Here is a 6,000-nt window from a genome sequence, read left to right as displayed (position 1 = left end):
ATTTGCCATGGCAAATTGGATTATCCATATGACAAGTATTTCATAATTTGGTGATGGGAAATTTACCATTGCAAACGTTTTTTTAGAAATTAATGACCCTCCTCTTTTTTAATATAAGACATACTTTGGTAACACTTTTCCATGGCAATTTAAAACAAAATCACATAAATTATAAAAAAAAAAGTATTTACTTGAAACTTTATCATTAACATCGAGAACAATAGACTCTGCCTATTAAGCTTCAAGTACCCACTAAGTAGAAAAAGAATCGGATTTAAAATTTAGTGACCCGATGGCAGGTGGTTTGCAGTTAACAGATTAATCGGTCACCAAACATTATGAAAATTTAAGCATAGCAATAAAATTGTAAATCGTTTTACCAATTTCATGATGATATGAGGTTAAGCATTATAATATATTATTAGAAAACAAATAGAAAATAATGGTCAATAAACGAAACAAATAGTTCAAAGATTGTATTATATGAACACAAAGCTTTGAAAGCACTATTTGAAGATTTGAAACAGTCTCTACTGCATCTCTACTTTTTTTATTTTAATTTATCTCTTTTTTATTTACTATGATTATTTCTCCCTTTGTTTTTAATGCCTTAACATCATGTAGATAGCTCCATTTTATTAGTACACTTATATTAAAGAAATAAATATTCATACGTACGTGCAACCATTGCAAAGACCACATCAGACCACATCAGACAGAAAACAATTATTGTGTACATTTGGGACATCGCTGTCTGTAAGTTTTTATACTTATACTTATACGTATATGTCATTTATGGCAAATTCTTTACAGTTAAACGACCATTCAGTAAATATAACAGCATTTATTGAATAAATATGGAAATAAATTACAAACAATGGTACGATGATATATCATTTATACCCTGTGCGATCATTTAGTCACTATCAGTGGAAATTTAGATGCTTTTATAGACGTCGTCATATTTTGTAATGTAAATGTCGCCAGTCAGCTGTTGTCAAAACGAAGAAGTTTATGAGCAGCTATTATAGTATTTTGTTTCATTTAAAAGATAAGAACATTTGTCATTACAGTAAAACACAAATAGTAGAATCGCCAATCAAGACAAGTTGAAAATGCTGAAGGTTTATTTTGACGATGCATTCTCTTAGATGGTACTAGTTAATACGTGCTACTGGTCATTCAAACAATGCAAAATTGCGTGCCTGATTGAACATTTAAAATAGAATATTGTATGAAATATAATTATTCTTTTAATATATTAACTGATGTACCATACGGCAGTAATAATAGAAGTCAATGTGACAATTCCATTCATACGTAATGTAATATTATAGATTTAACCGATCAACATTATTCTCAATGGTATGTCTATTGCCAATCAAATCTAAACGTTTAACAGTTACTTGTTATTAAATGAGTTAGTAGAGATGGCGTTAGACAGGATACATTTAAAATGAAAATGTGCAAGAATAAGTGGTGTCTGACATGGTTAAATAATAACCAATGGCATCAACATAATTTCTTGTGCGTCAGATGAATGGATTGGGAGCACTTAAAACTTATTGGTGGCATGTTTTGACACAAAACAGTGATATAACCAATGAAAATTGTCTATACACAAGACCTGTCCGATCAGCTATTGGACGTTTTTACTCTTTGACAACATATAAATTACTTAAATTAAAATACCCTGTAATAAGTTAATGACTAAAATAAGATAATATCGTTGGATCAAAAGTTAATGTTTGCTATCCGGGTTCTCTAAATAGGCTATTAGAATGCAAAGAACACTGACCAATTATTGAATGTTATTCTGTTCTTGAAAAGTAAACACTGAAAACTCTATGCATATTTTGACTGTAAAATTAACACTTTTCATATGAACGACCGTTACAATTGTATGGCTTATATTCTACTGTATGAAAAAAGTGTGCAGCATTAAAAAATCGTTATAAATACTTTCGATTGATTATGTCGCTGTGTATAAATAGTAATGTTGTATATAACCTAGAGATTATGTTTATATTATCTTACAACTGTAAACAGTTGGCCATTTTATCAAATATCTTTATAATAAAAGAAATAATTAATGTCAGGGTTGTCTAAAGAAATTTAGCATTATAAGCGTCCCCCACAATTCCTTATTAGCAATATTCGTACTATTAAACTTCGCTTTTTTAATTAGAATAGTTAGTTACTATAATTATATTGATATGTTGGAAATTAAATAACAAACGGGAATATATACATATAAATATATGCCGTGACTATCATTGACGTTACAACTGAGCGTTATTATAATGTAATTTGAATGAATTCATTGATATTCATCATTACTATATATTATCAACTTCTTTAAATTAAAACAATATACAAATATGGACTTTTTGGCTGTTGAATATGATATGATATGTACTGAAATAATTAATATTGACCGAGGCGACAGCCGAGGTCAATATTAATTATTCAGTACATATCACATCATATTCAACAGCTAAAAAGTACATATCTGTTTTATTATATAATTTATAAATAGCTTTCATATGGCTTATCACATCTACCATTGCATACGACGGAAGCTTGTCTAGTGTTTCCATAATTTGGCCCTTTCCATTGGTATACTTATCCCTATTGTTCTTAAAAATGAAAAACGATAACTAAAATAGACTAATTTGACTCTTATGTACACCCAACTCAACGTTTTTTCAGAATAATAACATCAAGTTTGGCGTGACATCACGTCAAAGTCACGCATCTTTTAGGGATTTCCAGAAAATCTATTTTTAGAAGAAAAACCGGTGAATATACTCTGAAAATCTATTTTTAGGAAAAAAAACAGTGAATATACTCTGATATTGACCTGTTATTTTTTACAAAAAGTTGCTTGTTAGCCAATCACAGAAAAGCATTTCAAAGCTATTTATAGATTATATAATAATCTGTTTTATTGAATAATAATAAGTTGTTCTTCCTTATTTCATGATTCCTGTGTCTAATATGCCGCAAAAAAATTGAATTTGAAATATATCCCAAGGGGGTAGCTGCAGAATTTTTTTCCAAATTCACGCCTTCAAATTTTAAACGACTTCTTCGAATATACAGGATTTATGTTAAAGATTTAGCATGAAAAGGACTTTTATACCTACATATGAATACAGGTTATTATTTCAGAATGTGTTTTAAAAGTATGATGTCAGACCTAGGGTTATCAATTGTCTTATAAATTTGTATTAGATATGTCATACACAGGAAACATACGTGTTAATAGAAACACCAAACAATATAATTATAAATTTTGCATTCATTTTATAACGTCATAATTTAATGAATGTATTAAATGTACAGCATTAAAATAGACATTAATTCTCTTCAAAATTAGAAATAGTGATACCAATTACAGAAAGTTTTATCTAAGAGAATTAGATTAAAATAACAATCATGACAAGCCCGGTAATTATATTCAATCGTTGGTAAATTTGTTCCTGAATGAAAAGTATTTCAAGTGACGACTTGGTAAGAGAACAACTAATATGTACGGTACTAGCAGTTTAGATATGAAATAAGAAGAAAAATGACTCCTTATTAATTAAAAAAGCAGGAATATGGTATTTTTACATTTACTTTTGAAATGTATTCCTTTTCAAATTAAAACATTATTTTATTATTTATTATATTATGGTTTGTATCAAGAACAAGAGATAAAAAGATTTTAAGTAAGGCAATCTTATACAATTCTCGCTCTTCTCACTTGTGATTACCCAAACTAATAAGTGAAGTCATTAAATTTGCTTTGAATTTGGTTTGAACCGCTCGTGCAGTTGATTAGACTAATGATTTTCATTTCAGTTAATATCATTTGTCTTAATATTGAAATGAAATCTTTAATCGACAGAAATAATAATTTGCAAAATGAGTCGCTTTAATGATTCTAATTAATTTTCCTATTTCATCTCCCGTACTAATTTGCTAATTATCTCCTTGTTTTTATCCCACGCAAAATTGCAATTAAAATTTGATTAAGAAACTATAGAAAGAATTAGGACAGTCATGTTGTTTGTATGTGTATTTTGTTGCTGTTTTATATATTGTTGCTGGTGTTTTTTTATTATTCAAATAATTTACTACGTCTTATCTTATCGTCCATTTAACAACTTTGTGATAAAATTGATTAAATTATGTTTAACGTGTTTTAAAAACACCATTGGAATACAAAATATTATGTAAGAAAAATTATATAAAATAATTAATTTTGATTTATAATAATTATAATCTAGGTTAACAGTTTAATATTGAAATCATTCACGTGCGCGTTTGAATAATTAGTTGAGTATTTACTCAAAACAAAAATAGAACCCGAAACAGTATTAAAGACATCAAATAAAGACAATTGTTTTCAAGTTCAAGTTCAAACTCTTTATAGCTGTCAATATAATACAATGCTTTTAGCATCAACAAAGTATCACATGATAAAAGAAAGAGCACTTTTAGTTAATATATAAAAAAATGCTAAAATTATGCTTGTGACAAAATGTACTTAGTTATGTTAGTTGATTGTTTGCCACAACTCTATAGAGATCTATTTACAGGTTTTGTTTTGTTTTATTTTGACTTTAACATCAGGGTGGGTTGCACACCATTGATGACTATTTTAGTCTCTTATTTACAGTTTAGACAATTTTACAAATATCGGATCTTCATTTTATTAAAGTTGTTTTATACAGTTTTGAAATTTTCATTAACGCAACATTTGCAGTTTTCACAGATATATTAAGGACTTTTCTATCAATATACTCGTAAGTCTTACTCGCGTGCGTACAACAAAATTAAAACATATTTCAAGTTCTACATTATTTACTTAGAAAAAAAGATATCTAGAATGGTGAAGGCATTTGAACGATAAACCGTGAATTATAAGTATACTACAATGCTCGAGAAATGCGTACCTATTTCCATTCTAACATGCTTATAAAAAGAGAATTGTTGAAAAATATGTTGAACTACATTGTGCGTGGAAGTAATTTTTTTGGCCACGTCAAATATGACGTCATTTGACGTGAAAGCAGTCCTTTTTTTAAAGCCGTGCATATATCGTGTAATAATGCACTCGACGGTCATATCTGTTAGAATGCGTGTTATTATTACTTTTCGATGACACAAAGATCATTTGAAAAGGGCATCAACAATACATAATCTGATTGTAAACACTATTATAAATCTAAGTCGATTCAACATTTTGGATAATTTTAAAACCGATTTAAAAACCAAGACGTCAAAAGAAAACGATTAAGATGGCAATGACAAAAGTCAATATGACTTGAATGAATTGAAGTTTATCGCATTTCAAACTAAGAAACATGTCTCTGATGTTTTTAACTTAACATAGTATTTAGAATTGCAAAAAAACCTATTAATATGTTATGTGATGCAAGGAATAACATAAAAAATACAAAACTAATGCAAGGTATTGCATGTATTGTACAAAAAAATTTAAACAACCACGTTAAAACAAGGCCCGATGCACCATTGACGCAAGCTTGAAGGCCCATTTAGCTTTTTTATTTCTCAAAATCTTTCAATTTTAGTATCGTACCATGTTTCCATAAAAGAGTAATAATATTGTCCATATAGCTGAACCGTATTCTTTCACCTTTGTGTACTAAGTACAGTTATAGTGTCTTAATTTGTATGGGAGTCATAAACTCATAATGTCACTGCAAATTACAAATTGAAAAATTAGTTCTCTTTCAGCGCTATTTTATTAAGGTAATAAGCATTCTTTATTCTCTGAATCCATTATTAAACATTTTAAAAGACATATTTGCACTTTCTTACGAATAAAAATTGTATTCATCAATGAGATTGAAAGTGCCTGTAAAACTAAAACACAGCGTGATTGTCAAACTGTACATATAAATTTTTATGTAATTGTGAAACGTACATGATACAATTGTAGAAACTGTATATTATTTCTTTAAGAACATTTTCAAAACGTTAACA

This window comes from Ruditapes philippinarum, unplaced genomic scaffold, assembly GCF_026571515.1.
Source record: "Ruditapes philippinarum isolate M1 unplaced genomic scaffold, ASM2657151v2 ctg6363_1_1_1_1, whole genome shotgun sequence".
Lineage (NCBI taxonomy): Eukaryota > Metazoa > Mollusca > Bivalvia > Venerida > Veneridae > Ruditapes > Ruditapes philippinarum.
This window is presented reverse-complemented; position numbering follows the sequence as displayed.